This window comes from Ambystoma mexicanum, chromosome 11, assembly GCF_040938575.1.
Source record: "Ambystoma mexicanum isolate Mex_15411 chromosome 11, UKY_AmexF1_1, whole genome shotgun sequence".
NCBI lineage: Eukaryota > Metazoa > Chordata > Amphibia > Caudata > Ambystomatidae > Ambystoma > Ambystoma mexicanum.
Genome location: NC_090934.1, coordinates 845,237,501 through 845,256,889, shown reverse-complemented (window position 1 = coordinate 845,256,889; position 19,389 = coordinate 845,237,501).

The following is a 19,389-nucleotide window of genomic DNA, read 5'->3' as shown; positions in this document are numbered from 1 at the left end:
TGGTTTTACCAGCCGGAGAAAACCATGGCGCTACGGGACCTCGTTGTTAATTACGCCACCGTATTTTACGGTGGCGTAATTAACTCCTTCCCCACTCCCATTATACCCTATGGGGCAAGAATGGGAATGGGGAAGGGCAGAATGGGGATTGGGGATTTACCGCTCCGCCGAGGTCGGAATGGGGCGGTAAATCCGCCAACCCCCATGGCGCTATCGGCGGCTTTCCGCCATGCTTCGCGGTGCATTTAGCACCGCGAAATCCGCCTGGGTCCTAATGAGGCCCAATTCAATAAACTGTTTGTTTTTCAATTATGTTAAGCGAAGGAGGGGACGATTTATTTGATCCTGAGACTACCTGTGCAGTGACATATCCCCTGGGCGACCAAGCTATGAGCCAATGTTATTCCATCATTAAATAAAATGTACGGCACAGTTCATTATTAGTATTTTTTAATTGGGGAATAAAGCTACAGCTGAAATTCAATATTTTTTTAAATGTAGTGCATTTTTGGCTTTTTATTAAATGGCATTAATGGAGAGACTCGTCTCCCTGGCTGTTCGCTATTGGGAGGAGAGGACCCAAACCCCGAAGCTACAGAACAAATGTCATGACCACGAATTCTTTACTTTCGTACATAAGCAAAAGCACACTTTGTCATCATACGCCAGCACAAGCTCAGTAAAGAAAGAGTGGAGAGGTGCAGTAAATTTCTCTTAAAGCTTGTAAGCAATGGGTAAAAGAGGTGCATTTACCAGAGGCTGCTCACCGAGACAAAGCATCTTGCATCACAGCAAAGGGTACATCGCATATCGGACATTACAAATGTTTCTGACAAGTCCTGTAGTTGAGTCAAATACCTCTGATAAAAATGTTGGGCTCCACTTTCATCTGATGTATGATATGATAGGTTATTTATAATGCGCTTAAAACACAGAGGTTTCTAAGCGCCGACCCAGGGGATCGAACCTGTGCTATCCTCCCGAGACATATGGCTTTCTTCCCTCAGAATACTATCTGCTCTGTCAAAGATGTACATTCTGAAGGATGCCAGCATCTCTTTGCAGAATAGTTCTAGTCTGACAGTCATTGGGCGCTGGACAGAAATGCTACGGCATTTTACAATCCCTTTTCCTTCTGTGTGAGGGTTGTCCTAATACCACAGTAACTCGCTTCTGCTATGATACACATGTCAAGTTGTGCATTATTTCGCATTGATGAATGCTCCTTCTTGTTCTTTTTCCCACATGAAATGAGGAATTTGATTCCAAAGATGCAGCACTGATCCAGTGTTCTTTGAGAAGTCGAGTTAAAGCTCTTCTAACTCAATCTGCCAGAAAATCACCCAACTGAATTACTGTTACTGCCACTTGTTCCAGCGGAATAACTGTCAGATTATAAATGGCGGTGGCGGAATTAATCCCAATTTTTCAGCGTCTATTGAACTGCATGGGGCTTTTTTGGCGCAATTAATGCCGCCGGAATTACTGCTGCAGTAATTCCACCAATTTTGCCAATTTTCCAGGGTACAGTGGGAGGATTTACCTCCAGAATTATGCTGGAGGTAAATCCTTCAGTCCAGGTCCATACTCGCAGTATGGTGCTGCAGGAAAAGTGGCGGTATTAGAGTTACTGCCAATTCCTTTTTACATTTCCATGCTTGTAATGAGCCCCTTTTTGTTCTTTTTCGTGTCAGGAGATGGAGATGGAGCTTTTGTGATAGTGCGGAGGATCTCCAACTTTGACCTAATCCCTTCTCTGGAAACTGTGTACCCCAAGCACACATGGTGTCACATGGTGTCACACATTTACATTTTCTCACTGGGCCCTATGTGCTGCACGAAGCAGACAGATTGGTATTGCATGCAAAAACATAAATAAAATGCAGAATGCACTTTAATTGCGCATTTTGCATGATACAAAATGCAGAGAACGAAAATGCCGAACTAGGTGAGCAGGGGTTGTCAGGGTGTCACTCGCTCACCTAGTTCGGCATTATGGGCTTTGGGGGCATGCAGGGGTGTGCCCCCACATACATTAAATGGTGAGGGGGGACAAAACAGCAGAATCCGAAAAGCTCAAGGTTCAAAATGCGAGCAAGTCGGCTTTGCAATTTTGAGCCTCGAGCTATTTGGAATTTTGGCTTTTTATCATAGATCCGGCTGATTTGCTCTCACATTTCTAAGTTGGCCCCTTCTGTTTAAAGCATCAGCTGGCCATGGCCCCTACAAGCTGCCTCATTGGAGGATGCTCACAAGTGGTAGCCAACGGGTCGCCCTCCAGATGTGTTGCCCTATAACTCCCTCCGGTCCCGGCCATCATTGTCATTGGTGAAACATCATGACAGTTCCAGGGCTAACCATCTGGAGGTTGACTAGATGATTCACCCTGCTGTACACACTTCGTTAGCATCTTCATCTCCCGTACTCTCCTTGTTGTCGATGGGTAGTTTTGTCCACTAGTGGAGCAGAATGAAGTGCTTCCTCCAGTGCCAGCTCTTTGGCTTGAATGTACTTCTTTTAGATGTTATTGCTGCATGTGTGAACTATCAGATGTCTTGGATCATCAAGTCTGTTAAGTCTTGCATGCTAGAGCCAGTTCCCTAGACTGACCACGTAATACTTTGCTGACTCGTGCTATCGAGTAGAACTTTATTCCATACAATTTCACATTTCCTTTTTATCAAAGCATCTTGCTCGTCTTCTCTTCATGACCATCTTAAAACACGTTGGGCCTCATTACGAGTGTGCCCGTCCGGTAGCAACTATGCTGGTAAGCCTATGGGCACTGTTGTTACCAGAGCGGCGCACTCCAAGTCTGCAGGCGGGTGCCGTCCCGCCCGCCAGGCCTGACCTGGCAGGCGGGACGGCACCCGCCTGCAGACATTCTGGGAAGCACTGACACTGTTATTAACAGTGCCGGTGCTTCCCTCATCCCCATTCCCACTATGGCACTCATATGGGAATGGGGATTAACATTTTTCCAGCGCCTGACTTCCAGGAACACCGGGGTCATAATACCCCGTGTTTCCCTGGAGCCAGGCACTGGGAAAATTCCCGAGTCCGGCGGCAGACTCGTAATGAGGCCCAAGATTGTCTGACTTCACCCGTTCAGAATGCTCCTCAAGTAATCCACCATGCTGTTCCGTCCCTTTTCACTGTCTGCCCCATTGAGTTCGGCAGATTGGCCTTCTTTCTATCTAGACTGTAGTGTGTATGTCCCACGGGCTCTCGGCATGTCTTTTAGGGCAGAGGCCATTTGTTCCACATAATGGGCGTATTGCCACCGATCACCCAGAATGGAGGAAGTGGTGCCGCTCCCAGTATAGTTGGTGTGTGCTATTTCCTTGCTCTTCGGTGGAATGGGGAAAATCACATCATTCATCACCAATGCAGTATTTTCCTCGGTGTTGCAATCATACACTCTCGGCCGGGTCAACACAGCTATATTTTACACTAACTATGAAACGCTACTGCAAACATGAGTGACAAGCATAAGACCCTCCCCAAAGCAGTAGTACAACACGTCCACATACCAGATTCCTGCAAGCTCCTCTCTTGCACCTCCCTCACGACATCTGACGTGTCCCCCCAATTCCCATTCCCTTACTGACATTGCAGTGAAGTGGGGGCAGGGTGTGACCAGCATCTCTTTTGCTTATGGAAGACACGTTTTGTCTATGATTGGTGAAGTGGATAAGGAAGCTGTTCACTCTGTGTGATGCGTGCCTCTGCTGCCGTATGAAAACATTGTCCGAATTGATAGCCACTCTCACAATCATGAAATTAGAGAGAAACGAGAGCCTACTGCTGTCTGTGCTGTCTTTGATAGGGGCTGGCCAGCATATTTGCATGAATTGTTGCAGAGCCCAACAAGGTTATTTCCCTTCTCACTCTTTGGAATGTACAAAAAGGTTCAGAAACGAGCCCTGTGAAGTACTTTCAAGTAAGGTATCATATAAGACATACACTTTGGCAGCGCTGAATAAAATGGGCTTGTGCTTCTGCAGCGATGCAGCTTCTGGTTGTTCTCTGCTGTTTATTGCTTCTGCTGCCCAATTACTTTCTGGGGGTTTCTGGTGCAACACGATTTCTTTTTCTAAACTGCTCTGAGAGGTTGGAGGCTAGGGGAGAGGAGTGAGTGACCTTAGGGAACAATAACCTTTCTGGGATTCAGGACTAGGATGCGGTACATGAGGGGGTCCCCGGGGTCTCCCCCCCCATCCCTAGTCTTGTGGTTGGCAATCCCATGCCCATCTGAGAACCCTGCTGTTACTTGAAATGGTTGTAAGAAACTATTGGGAAACACACCTGACCCATTCCTCTGGGAGTCTAAAACCCTCATAATTATAAAAGAGGATGATGTCATAGGTGCCATCAGGGAATGAGACAACTAGAAACAGGGTGGGCGACCACCAATATATTACCTTGGCAGTGTAAAGGTTTATTGAGAAGACTCCCTCAACACAGGGAGTTCCTTCCCTCCCCACTGAAGTGATTATGCAACAAACTGTTTAACAAATTCTTTTCTTTAGCCCTAACTAAGACACATATCATGCCCAATGGATCCCTCTCCCCCCACGCAAAGAATGAGCCAAGAACCAGCCGGTGTATGAGAAATGTATTGGTATTTATTCAAGTTAAAAGTAATGGAAATGGAGACCACCAGGGGGCACGGACCGAGATGGCCACGTAAGACTGCAGCTCTGTCCGGACACCATTGGATTTGGGCTATTTGTGCTCCCCAGTGGCTATAAGCGCCACAAAGTGCAGTTTTGAGACACCCCCGGGGACATAAATGAGACAGTGACCATGGGTGTCCCTTATCTTGGGGGCTGCGAGAGGATAAAAGTCGAAGTGGCTCCTGCGGCCTCATTGTGCAGAGGGTGCGGAAGTCGAGTACGTGCCCTGAGCGAGAGCCCAGCACCTCCTCGAAGGTATGGATCGAGAAGAAGGAGGCAATGAGGACCCAGAGCCCACATTGGTGGAGGCTGGCCGATAGCGCAGCCTGGGTCCCGGACAGAGCGAGGTCCAGAACACGAGGAAGTTGGGGTGCTCAGAGGCGAGGAGGAGCTGCGGTGGCACGGCCCAGATCCGGGGCAGAGTGGATTTGGCCACCCCGACAGCCGCAACGAAGGTGCCATCCAGAGGGGAAGACGGGCATCCCAGCACCAGGCAAGAGGGAGGGCGGAACAGGCGCAGGAGGTACTGACCCACGCTGGGAGCTTAGTTCCGTCCCACACTCCTCATGGGGTGAAAGGAGAGGTTGCAGCAATGCGGCCCGCCCTCCCACTGGTAGCTAACGGACAGAGGCCCGGTGGTGGGCAAGGAGGCCCAGTAAGTGCTCTGGGAAAAATAAGGAACAATAGAGGGAGAATTGTGGAGAGGCCCTGCCGGAGTGCTGCGAGTGACACACACTGTACACACCTACCAACTCTGCTGACACCAACCCATAAGGGCATAAAGCGGAGATAACATCCCCAGACTCAGAGGGACGACACATGAAAGAGGAGAAAGACACGTGGTAAGAGCCAGTGCATTATGCAGACAAATTGGGGCCCCGGCCACAAAGTACAACACTCTTGTTGTTGGATGAAACTACCCCCCCTGCGAATGTAGGGGACGCCTTGGTGTGCTGGATTCAGCCTAGCATGGGGGGGTGGAACAAAGCCCCAAAGTCAGGCCAAAGTCGGGCCTGCACAGTAGAGGCCCGCTGCTCAAGGAACTTACCATATAAGGCTCATGAGCCCGCCGCAAGGGCAGGAGAAACAAGTAGGAACGAGGACCCTGTGGGACACCCAGGACAATATATTCATAGGCATAGGGAAGCGGCTCATAAAGTCAAGGAGAAGCCAGTGGTAGCTAAATGGAGCACCAGCCCTGGTGAGAACCGGCGGGAGCAGGGACAATGCCCCCCCAGTCACGACCCCAGCATGCGTTGACCACACAAAAGGGGTGATCTTGCCCTCATTGGTAGTGTGTCAAAAATACAGAGACGACTGGATTCAACCGAAGAGGGAAACAGGACACTGGGAAATATTTAAAGAGCCCTGAGGGCAAAAAGACAGGGAGGGGCAGGGGGAGCTCGTATCCTAAGTTCCAAGGCACGCAGTCCAAAGAGAGGAGACACACTTTGGATCGCAAACTCTCGATTGATACACAGACAGAGAGGCACGGATCACAGCAATCTCAGCAAACAAAACACCCATGGACCAGAGCGAGACCCAGAGGGGCGACGGCCCTGGCACTGACACACAGCAAAGGCAAGGAAGAGTCATGGTGGGCGGCTCAGAAGGCGGAACCTTCCAGGACATAGCCGGAAGCCATACTGAGGAGTGATACAAACGGGTGTGCAATCCTTCCAGCACTTTAGGAGAAGCCCAGCCGGCAGTGGGGAGGGGACCCAACTGTCCCAGGCTGAGATGGCAGCAGTGGGAAAAACAATGCCTCGGCCCTAACCAGAGATGACCTCAAGGACATCCTCCAAGAAATAAAGGCGATAAAGACAGACATTCAAGCCTCAATATGTGACCTGAAGGGCCAGGTGGACAAGTTGGAGGACAAAATGGAAGGTTTGGATAACAACCACATACAGGTAGACCTCCTGGATATGAAATATGAAGCACGCCTGATGGACCTGGAGATGCGTGAGGAAGAAGTTATTTTGAAACTGGACGATTTGGAAAACAGGGAATGGCGGAACAACCTCCACATTGTTGGGGTCAGTGAGCAGAAAGGAGAATTGGACTCTGAGGTGGGAAGGAAGGTACAAGGGCTGATCAACAAGCTGTTCGCCCTAGAAGGAGGCAAGGAGGTGCAACTGGAAAGGGCACACAAAGGAGGAGGTGGAGGGGAAAAGGGCCCAAGATCATAGTGGTACGTTTCGTGAGATATGGAGAAAAAATTGAAGTCCTGGAGAAGGCCAAATGGTTGGGAAGCTTCCAATATGAAGGAGACATGATCAGGGTTTTCCAGGACCTGTCGGGACTCACCCTGGCCCGTTGTAGAGATTGCCACCCCATTATACAATGGTTAACGGAAAGAAGCATAAGATACCTGTAGTATTCTCATGTATTCTGATAATGTTAATGTTTTATATAAATGTTCCACAAACCTTTAATTGAAGATCTTACGGTGAAAGCAATGTGTAAAGTTTCGCCGAGATTAGCCAGACTTAGTCTAAAACTACAGGACTGCAATTTCTCAGTAAAATATGTACCAGGGAAAAGGAATGTAGTTGCCGATTATTTATCTAGATTACCTTTAGAGAGTGGTGATACAAGTGTGGAATTGGATGAAGAAATGGTGGCGGTCATTTTTGAGGTTACGTCCAAGGATGAGTGGATTGAAGAATTGAGTAAAGATGATGAATTACAAAAGATAAGAAGATACATTGAATCAGGGTGGCCGGAAAAAAGGGCAATCAGTGAAGGTTGTAGGAAATATTGGGAAGTTAAAGATGAATTGTCCATGGAGGAGGGATTCTTAGTGAGGGGAGATAAATTGATTCCCCCGCGCAAGTTGTGGAGTGAGTTAATTGAGAAGGCACACCTGGGCCATCCTGGTATCACTGGCACGAAGAACAATGTGCGTTTGAAATACTGGTGGCCAGGTATGGATCTTATGATCGAGAGGTTTATCAGGAATTGTTGGCCATGTCAGAACAGCGACAAGAGCTGTAGGATTGTCAAGTCTAAGCCGATTAACATAGACAAAGGTAATGCGCCATGGGAGATGGTAGGAATAGATATCATTGGACCATATGTGAGGTTGGTTGGGGAGAAGAGGTTCCTGATAGTTCTAGTTGATTATTACTCGGGGTGGGTGGAAGTCAAGGCGGTGAGTTGAATTGATACCAATGAGGTGATAAAATTCATAATGCAGATCTGTGGAGCAGTCTGCAGCAGTCACTGCCTTTCGACGTCCTTTTGCGGAAGCAGATCTTAATTAACCCGAACAAACCCGCGGAGCGGGGAGCGGAGTTCGGGAGCCGAGTTAGTGGAGCAGTCTGCAGCAGTCACTGCCTTTCGACGTCCTTTTGCGGAAGCAGATCTTTATTAACCCGAACAAACCCGCGGAGCGGGGAGCGGAGTTCGGGAGCCGAGTTAGTGGAGCAGTCTGCAGCAGTCACTGCGTTTCGACGTCCTTTTGCGGAAGCAGATCTTTATTAACCCGAACAAACCCGCGGAGCGGGGAGCGGAGTTCGGGAGCCGAGTTAGTGGAGCAGTCTGCAGCAGTCACTGCCTTTCGACGTCCTTTTGCGGAAGCAGATCTTTATTAACCCGAACAAACCCGCGGAGCGGGGAGCGGAGTTCAGGAGCCGAGTTAGTGGAGCAGTCTGCAGCATTCCACTGCAGACCCGGAGCAGGACCGGCATGGAACCTGAGGTCCGACCGGGGAAGAAATCAGGCAGAGCTTCAAACATGCCTCCCACTAACACCGTAAGAGGTAACAAAGTAACCAAAATAATCATCGAGGAGGAGCTGCTCGTCGAGCCTGAACGCCTATGTACGGAGGAGAAAGTACAGGAGACGGATTTGGTTGTGAATGACAAAACGCAGCAAAGCATTGTGAAGCCGGGGGTAATCCCACCCCGCAACACAGGGGGTGAGACAGGTCTAAACAAAGCAAACCTTGCCGAAACCAGTGCGGCCCAGATGGACAACACCCTCCCCCCGGACCCTGCAAAATTACCCGGTGAGAGGGAGCAAGCACCTACTAGTTCCCGGACCCCGCCTCAGACGTCTAGGGGAGCCAGAGAGGCAAGGCCCACCGACGCCGCCGACGTGTTCGCAGAGTTTCGAGGCTGCCCGCCCGTAGCCAGCAGAGATCGGTGTACCGCCCTAGAGGCGAGCGCCCCGAGCGGGGGAGCGGTCGGAGGACTGTCCACGCTCGAGGCTGGCCAGAGCGCAGGCGGGGCGGGCGACCTCCCAGCCATGGACCGGGAAAGTCTGGAGCCGGCAAAAACCATCACAGAAGCCGGTGTTGAACAGGACTCTCAAGAGGTAACGCCCGGGATAATCATCATACAAGAAAACCGAGTAAAACCCAGTAAAAAGCCGAGTCCGCAGAGTCCCGAAGATTTAGGGCTCACAGAGAAGCTAAACGAAAAAGGTAACGACCAGGCGCCGAGACCAACGGGCACAGACCAGTCCAGAAAGGGACATTTAATAATAGCACAATGTCATGCCCTGGACATAGGCGACCCCAGGCTACCTATAACACTGGAAAACCAAGCGCTCATCACAATGACGACCCCCCCGAAAACGGCAAAAACGCAGACATCAAAACCAACAAATAACTGCGCAGTCCCGCAAAGCGAGGCGGAAGAAATCACCACAGAGGATCAGGAGAAAAACGAATCAGTTCCGGCAAGAAACTCTGGGGAAAAACTCCAAGTAGTAGCTCGAAAAACCACACAAACAAAGCGCAGAAAACTAAACAAAAAACAGCCGAGAAAAAGAACCATACCAACAAGGAAAGAAGCAAAAAAAGGTCCAGAAACCGTAGGGGAGGAACAGAATCTCCCCCCAAGTGAGCACGAAATTGTAAAGATCATTAAAAGAAGTAGAAAAACAAAGGAAAACTTACCAAATCCGCTCTTCTCACGTCCACTGCAGTCTTTCTTCACTAAACAATACAAAAGAAAGTTAACTGCTGAATTAGAAGTCTCCGACGCCGAAATGTTGGAACTAACTCTTGAACAAACAAAGAGCTCCGAACAGAAACATACAGAATCAATTTGGACGTACAATCACCTACAAGCTAGTGTACCCTCGACCGCAAGGGGAAGCGAGGGCAAAATCACGATCAATGATAAATCGCCAAGCCTACCAACTGAAAATACGCCAGGGCAAGACAAACTAATGGGGCCAGCGCAAGCAGGAAACAGGACAACGACACCAAAGAGCCTTACAACCGAACAATCAGTAAACGGGCAAACAGGCCCAATAGAACAACGACACGCATGGACCTCACCGCATCTACCAACAACGTCTCCAACAAACCCCTCAGAAACAACTAGGGAAACAGAGTCCTTACAACCGAGAAAAACAAAAGTCGACAAAGAAACTAAACAGAGTCGAACAAGACCAAAACAGATCCATTGATCGGGGCAACCATGACCATGAGATCCTACAAAAAAGGACGGAGAACATTCCCTTTACGCCAAAAAACCGCCGCCTCAGCGACATCGCAGTAGGTTTGCAAAAAGCTACCACAAGTGACAAACCTGATGTGATAGCAATAATGTCGGCAATGACAGTGGTGCTAGCTCCTTTCTGCAAGCTATACGAGGCAATGAAAGAAGACATCAGAGACGACACAGCGGTTCTGATGAATAAAATCGCAAAGATCACACGCGTGGAGAGTTATATAACGGCAATCGAAGACCAGGAAAAAGGTGCAAAACATCTTATGACTAAGAAAATCGAAGAGCTGGAAAAAAAGATCGGCAACCTAGAAGGACGCATAGTCGACCAGAGGAGGTCGGGAGAAGATGCAACAAGATCACAGCCGGCGGGAGGAAAAAGGGAAGAAAAAAGGCCGTAAGCGTTTACAAACCAGGGGACAAAACTACTCCAAGTAAGTACCTGCCCTGGCTCGAGTATGGTGTCAGGCAGAGTCAGAGAGGAAGTTGTTCACCTTAGGCACACTAGCATAGAACAAACAGTACAGCAGAAAGAAACACAGAAACCGGGCCAGATTACCATAAGCTCACCACGAACAATAGAAGACTTCCTGCTAGATAACACCCTAGTGAATATATCTCAACATGCGAACATCTCAATTAGCCCAGAAGAGGACAATTCCCCCTAAACACGGGAAAATCATCACCAAATCGAGCAAGCCGTTACAAAATAACACAAGTGACTGAACAAGCTATATCAAATGGAGCAGAAACGAAAGAACAGTTAGAAGCGACATCGCCTAGAGGGCCAAGACCAGTTCCAGTGAGTTCCCAAGAAAAACCAAGGACGAAATGGAGAAGTAAGGCGACCTCTCAGATTCAACAAAATAAGAACAAAATACGCCTTTTCAAACTGGAGCAAAAAGAAGAGGGAAAAAATCACCTGATCCTAAACCGTTCGACGGTAATGTACTTGATGAAGAAAACGAAATCTATGAGGAACATGGTAACAGAAGACATAAAGCGGGTGGAACCCTATCACAGAAAAAAGTTAGCTAAAGCGTGTTTACATGTCAAAAGCGAAGCAGTGGAAAAACTTGACGGTACAGCCTTTGAAGAAACGTAGAAAATGGGTTTTAAACTAACAGAAGTGGCAACCGTGGAAAAAAAAAAGAGGAAACTGAAGGCAATGACCCAAGACAAGGAGAGAAAACAAGTTCGGAAAACACACCAACGAAAATACAGACTCCTGACCCACAGAACCACACAAAAGACACTGACAGGAACAAGCTTTACAAAATGGTGAAGGAGCAATACCAAGCACCTGGCCAAGGGGCCAGAGAGGGAAAAGCAGAGAAAGACATAATAAAAAAGAAATCGACAGATCAGGCCGACGAAGTCCCGGCAAAAACCAAATGGTATGGCCTATTCAAGCTGGAACGACGCAATGCAGCGAAGGAGAGAGCACCGTTAAACCGTCCAAAGATACTTCAGATAATGAACAGTGCAAAGGAGCTGAGACATCTGACGACGAAAGACATCAAATTAGTCGAACCCTACCACAGGCAAGACAGACCTAAAGCATACATACACATTGAAGCAGATAGCAGGAAAAAAATAGGATTAAAAGCTTATCAAGAACTGAAAGAGATGAGCTTTCTGCTTACAGATCTAAATAACCAGAAAACGAAAAATGAAGGAAACCAGCAGATACTATTTAACATACAAAAACAAAATCCAAACAAGAAAAATCATATAAAAGAAAATAGCCAGAATCATCAGGACCTACACCTACAAGGGAATAAAGACGCGGCAGAACACCCAGAAGCAAGGAAACAGAGAGAATCCACGCCGCCAGTGCGCAAACTACAAGGTCCATGGAACTGGTTACGCTCAACGATAAACGCAAACAACACCAAATAGCAACGAAAAGGGCCAGTCCTCCAAAACAGCAAGAGCCCTGTAGGAAAAGAGGGTCGGCCCACTAACGAGATTTACAGCCTGGGATCATGGAATACCCGAGGATATAACCATCTTACTCAGACAAGCGACGTAAATCTGGGTCGTTATGACATATTATGCCTACAAGAAACCTGGCTATCAGCCAAACCAACACTTGATGGCTTCACGGTTCAGATTTCTCCGGCAGTCAAAGGCCTTCTGGGAAGGCCCTCAGCGGGCCTTTCGACAGCAGTCAAAACAGGCCGGGGCATGGATGAGCCAAAGAAATGGAAGGAAGCATATGAGATGCTGGTATCGCTGACCACTTGGCCCGCCCAAAACAATAAACAAAGAGGAAAGTGCAAAAAAAAACTCGCCTTTATTAATTGCTATTGGAATCCCCAGAGGATGTTAACTGAAACCTCCTGTCTAAATATGGGGAGTACGATAGATCAGTTATACGAAGCATTCAAGGACATCAATATCATCATATGCGGTGACCTAAACGCGAATTGCAGCAAGACAAACAGCACAACTCCGAAACGTTCAGACCACTCTCAAAACCGAGGGAAAGCGTGGAACAAACTGATTTCTGGAAGAGACATCCAAAACATCGCAATGCTATTCCCAAACCAAATCAATATTCCGACCTGGGAAAGTGGAGAGTCAAAAGCCTCAATAGACCATATTTGCATGTCAGCAGGCTTGATTGACTCGATGACGAGTTTTAGAGTTGAAAAAACTAGAAACAGTGATCACAACCTGGTCACCTGCTCGTGGAAAGGTACGAAAATAACAAAACTAAGATACCCCCTAGAAACAGAAGCCAATAACCAGAGCACCAGACTAAAGCTCACAGAAAAGGATATAAAGAAATGTAGGCTTGCATGGGGAAACAAACTTAAGTCAAACAAAAAGGAAGATATAAAAGAAAGACCAGACTACTTACCTTTCCTAGTACTCTACAGAAAACAAAGGGGAAAATCTAATCAGGTCTTCAACCACCAACACGCTTTCAACAGTGAACTGGTGAACCAAAGAAAACTGAGCCGTACTCTAAGGAGAAGATCCAAAAAATCAAATGCCGAGTCAGACTGGCAACTTTGGCACAAAGAGAGGAAGAAATATGCAAACTGGCTAAAACAACATAAGGCACTTCAATATCAGATAGATGCAGAGGCGATGATGAAAATTTTGGAGTCAAAAAACTCAAGAGCATTTTGGTCCCTTCTTAACAAATCGACCATTGTGAAATCTGCACCTCTGTGTAATGCAGTATCGGAGGAGAAATGGATAACCCATATCTCATCAGAATTCGAAGAGGCTGAAAATCCAACATCTCTCGTACCGGAAAACCTCTGAACAAACTGGATAAATGTAACAAGTCAGGAAGATATAAAAGCAAAGATCATGAAGCTAAAGGCCTCCAGAGCCCCGGGACCGGACGGGCTCAGCAATGTAATGCTAAAACAATTTCCCACACAATGGTCAGAGGTAATAAGTGAAATTTTTGAAGAGTGCGAACATACTAAGAAAATCCCAGAATCGTGGCTCAAAGCGGTTATAGTTCCGATCTACAAAAAGGGCGCCCGCGAAGACCCGGCTAACTATAGACCAATCGCACTTTTAGATGTCATCGGCAAAATATATGCATCTCTCCTGCTAGACAGCTTCAGGCTCTGGGAAAAAAAACGCCAATTTCAAAGACAACCTACAAGTGGGCTTTCAAAAAAATGGATCCACTGGAATAAACATCATGATTATCACCATCCTAACGGCCAAGATAAAAGAAGGGGCCCCAAAGCTCTATTTAGCTTTTATCGACCTATCTAAGGCTTTCGACAAAATAGATAGAAATCTTCTGTGGGCAAAACTCCAGAGCTGGAACTGTCCACTGTCAGTCCTGGAACCTATTAAAGCGCTGCACACAGATAACACTTTCAGAATCAAACTCAGTCAGGAAGGAATTCTGTCAGAAGAAATCAAGATAACACGCGGGGTCAAACAGGGATGTCCCCTAGCTCCAACCCTCTTCATTTCATTTCTGAGCGATTTCCAGCACGCTGAAAAAGAAATCAGGTGTTTCCCACCAAAAATAGGCAACACCACGGTACCAAGATTACTATACGCCGACGATATTATCTTGATAGACAAAACAAAAATAGGTCTCCAGCGGAAACTAGACAACCTAGCGAAGTATATCAACCAAAACCGCCTGATCATTAATAAGAACAAAACAAAAGTGTTGATTCTCGAAAAAACACAGAGTTCGAAAAACAAACAACAAATACTCTACTTGGAAAAAGAAAAGCTAGAAACAGTTAAATCGATCAAATACTTGGGAGTCGACCTGGACAGCACCAAAACAGCTCAAACAATGCAGCGGACTCTATGGGATAAAGCAAAGCGGCTAGCATCACAGACCCGACTGGTCGATAAGAAGTTTGGGAAATTCTCCCTGATACCTGCAATTAACTTCTATAAAGGAAAAGTGATCCCTGCTCTGACCTATGGAATGGAAGTATCACTCTCAATGCCAACAAACATCTGGACAAAACTAGAAGGCCTAATGTGGAAATCAGTTTTGGGAGTCGCAAATTCTACCTCAATGGCAGCGATAAGAAGGGAGCTGGGCTTGGTATCACTCGAATCCATGGTGGATCAAGCGGCAATGAACTTTTTCAGGAAAATTATCCTGGAGGAGTGCTCCACAGCCATCGCCATGATCAAATAGGAGATGGATTTAGCCACATGTGCAGCTTTGGAAGTATGGAAGGAAAAAAGAAGAGCAAAATTACTAGAAATTGCGTGCTCAGAGAAAGAACTGAAAGAAAACCCTGACAGAATAAAGAAAAAAGTAGTCATGATGGACTGGATCAGAACGCTAGATCTCGCAACAAAAAACAAACTCCTCACCAACCTCCCCCCAACTTTCAATAAAGTAAAATCGCCAATCAAATATTGCAAAAAATTTCCAGATAAAAGGAAACAAACCCTGCTCTTAAAAGCAAGATTATACCTACCTACCAAAGAAATACTTTCGATTAGATCGACCTCAGAGGAGGCAAACTGTCGATTATGTAACAAACCAGATACAAAAGAAACCTTAAAGCACCTGATACTTACCTGTGAAAATAACAAACAGAACAGAAATACGTACCTACTTCCTTTGGCAGAAAATCCATGGATATTTGAAGAAATAGAGATATGGAATAGACTGATTTCGGGAGAATCTACAAGGTGGTCGATGGCCATGGCGAACTTAATTGAGGCAACTTTAAAGCAGCTAAGAGAAAGCCCTGAAAACAGTGACTCTAAGTGTAGTAGAAGATTCGGGCACAGAGGATAGGGAGACGTCGGTCCCAAGGACAAACGAATAAACAACCAACAAACAATATCTAACAACTCTGTGCACGTACACTTTGAATAGGGCCACATAGCCAGGGTTCCTACATCCGAGGCGAGAAATAGAGACAAAGAAATAACGACAGAAGGAAACAAAGACAAAGATAAAGATAAAGATAAAGAAGAAGAAGCGTCAAATTGTTCGATACATTTTTCAGATTTTCTTTTCTGAACAAAATAAATCGAAAAAAAAAATAAAAAATAATGCAGATCTGCAGAAGGGAAGGATTTCCCAAAATAATAATAAGTGATAATGGAGTTCAGTTCAGAAGTAGAGAAATGAGAGAATTTGCTAAGAGATCAGGAATTGAGTGGAGATTTTCGTCGTTGTATCACCCACAAACCAATGGGCTAGTGGAGAGATATAACCGTGTAATTGTTGAGGCAGTAGAATTGGCTTTGAGTAACAATATGCCGGTAGACAAAGTTCTTAATGAGAGAATATGGAGCACTAGGATGTCTGTTAGAAGAGGAATGGAAGTCTCTCCTTTTGAATTAATGAGGGGAAGAGCTCCAAATACTTTGCTAAATCCTGAATGGGTTAATCACAGGAGAAGTGTTAGTACTAGGCTACAAAATTCTGATGTGGACATAAGCAAAATATATACAGGAATGTTTAAGTCTCCAGAAAAGAGTAAGTTGAGGATAATACCAGGAGATTTGGTGCAAATTTAATTCGGACACAATGGTAAGAAGGGTGACTCTAAATGCAGCAGTCCCGTTAAGGTGATACAAGTGTTCAGGAGAGCGGTGAGAGTTGTGGGAGGATCGGTATGGAATATGGACAGGGTTAGTAAATGGATGTGGAAGGGTAAGACTGAAAGAGACAAACAAATCAAATTTGAGAGAAGAGCGATTGATTTATTTGGAGATGATCATATTCAATATGGATTTGAAAATATGAATATGAATGGTGATGTGGTGAGACAAGTTGAAGATGCAAGCGCTCAGCAAGGTGAAGTAGCTTTTGAAAATAGAAGTGTACGTAGTTCTAGAGAAAGGAGGTTACCGTTTTGGTCCAGAGATTATGTCATGCAGAGTTAAAGGATTCCCCCTATTTAGAGAGGGTTTGTTTAAAGAATTTCAAGATTGTTTATGAATTGTGCACGTTGCACAAATGTGTTATGTTTGAAGTTCTTGACTTCATGAAATTGCACTTATGTGTTAAAAATTGAAATGTATATCAATTCTCCTGCTCAATATTGTGAAAGGGGGGGATGATGTAGTATTCTCATGTATTCTGATAATGTTAATGTTTTATATGTAAGTTACCTCGGCTCCTTGCCTGCGCGTGAGTTAGAATGTTTGTGAGAATGAGAATGCTGGGAGTGGAGTGAGTGTTTGAAAGAAGACCGTTAGTTGGAGATGATGAGTGGATGAAGTGATACGTAGTGCGGGGCGCCGGTTCATACAATAAGTAAATAAAAAAGTTTACTTATCTTCGAGTCTCGCATACTTCAATACCATTGGTCCTACCCATTTGCGTTGTCCTTTGAGAGGGGAGAGGCTGATTACAGAATGACCAGTGGAAAAGAAGCACAGCAGGTTCTCCAAGTTCTCACGGGTGAGGACTCCGGTGGTGATCAGTAAGGGCCGACGGTGGCACCAACGGAACATCGTGGGCCAGAAGGCCCACGAAGCATGAAGAAGAAGGTGTTAGGCGGCAGAAAATTCAAAAAACGTAATACCCCACCACAGGAGAACATGGGGAACTCATAAAGAAAAATGGAAACAGGGCAAAGTGACGAAAGCATGAATGGTTATGATGTAAGGGGGAGATGTGGTGGTATTTTGAACAACGGTTCGGGCAAGCACTCACTCCTGGTGGCTTATCTTATGGTGGGCGTCTCAGAAGGGAGACCTACAAGGTTGGGGGGGATGGGGGAGGGGAAAAGGGAGGGTCGGGAAAAGGTTAAAGGGGCAAATGATTCCAGGGAAAGCCACAGTGCATTTGAAGGGGTTGAGAGAGCAGGGAATTATAAGTCCAAATTTTGAGAACTGAACGGAGGGGACAGGCCGAGGCTCTTAAAATGGGTACCCTGAATGTGAAGTGACTGAACTCTCCCCCAAGTGTTCACTGCTGGGTAGGGAGATGCGAAACAGAGACCTTGATTTGCTATTAGTGCAGGAGACAAGGTTTCTGCATGGGGAAGAGAGATGCATCCCAGGGGTATAGGTGGGTCAGGCGTTCTGGGCCTCGGGTCCTACCAAGAAGGGGGGAGTGGGAATTTTACTTAACCGGAGGGCTAGGCTTGTGAGCTCCCTGATCTACAAAAGGGCTGATGTGAGAGCCTTTTTGGTCACAGGATCACTGGAAGGGGTGCAGTTAACCATTGCAGTGATATATGGCCCTAATATAGGGCAGGTGCAATTTCTAATTGAATCCATGGGAGAGATCCTTAATCGGGCAAAGGGCCAATTGCTGTTGGGAGGAGATTTTAACATATGGGTGGACCAGGCTATGGACCACAATGGGGGGGACAACACAGCAGAGACTGATGTGGGGCACAAAGAGGGGGGTCTTCAGGTTTACATGTGAGACCAGGAGCTGGTAGATGTATGGAGGGAGGGTCATCCTGCAGAGAGGGGTTACACTTTTTCCTCCCCAGTTCATGGCACACAAACCCAGATTGACTACTGGTTCCTGGAACTGAGGCACGCTAATAGGGTTACCGCTAGTGAACACTCACTGGTTAGCTGGTCAGACCATGACATGGTGATTATGAGAATTGTGCTGATGGGGCTGAGGCCCCGGTAATCTCTGTGGCGTTGTAAAGACAATTTGTTGAAGGATGTGGCTTGTGCAAAAGAAATGCTTGAGGCTATAGAGGAATTTTTTTTGCCTGATCGATACAGGGGAGGTAGAATTGGGCATGACCTGGGATGCAGCCAAACCAACATTGAGGGGCATCGTTATCCAGGAAGGGGCAGCCAAAAAGAAAATTAGGACCCTGCAAGCCAAAAAATTAAGAAGTGAGATCCGGAAACTAGAGACGGTGGAGGGTAAAGGAGAGGAGGAGATGGGAGGCGACCGGGTACTGGCAGGGGAAAAGAGCCTGGAGCTGGAAGTGGGGAAGGTGTTCGCCAGCTTACAGTTCTTGAAACAGAAGTACTATGAAAATGGAGACAAGGCAGATGCTCTACTTGTGGCCAGACTAAGGGGCCAACGGGCAGAGAGGAGGGTACCAGGGATCCAGACTCAGAGGGTCGACTACACTCCCTTCCAGAGGAGGTGGCCCAGAAATTTGCTGACTTTTATGAGAGGCTCTACGGGCAAGAGGGGGAGAAGACAGATGAAAAATTGCTCAGATACCTGGGGGAGGTGCCCCTTCTGAGCTTACAGGACATGGATAGGGCGGGAATGGAGCAGGGGATTACGCAGGAGGAAGTCATGGAAGCGATAGCAGGATTGAAACTGGGGAAGGCCCCTGGAGAAGATGTATACACAGCAGGGTTTTGCAAGAGCTTTGCAGGGTCACTGGCGCAGCATATGGCCAGCCTGTTTAACCACATCCTGGACACAGGGAAGGCCCCCCATCATTTGGAAAAGCCCTAATCACAGTGGTCCCAAAGGAAGGCAGGGATCCTGAGCTCTGCGAGTCGTATCGTCCCATCTCCCTGCTTAATGTGGACGCAAAGATCTTCACTAGAATTCTAGCCACATGAATGGAGAGTCTCATGCCTAAATTGGTTAATTCTGACCAATTGGGATTTATTAAAGGCAGGCAGGGCGCAGACAGATTGCAAAAGACATTGCACCCAATGGAGGTGGCAGCAATGGGTGGGGGGAATCCCGTATTGGCAGCCCTTGATGCTGAAAAGGCTTTTGATCAGGTAGACAGGAGGTTTCTGACGGGGGTTCTACAAAAAGTCGTGCTGGGAGAAAAAAGACTAATGAGAGGGATACAAGTGCTATA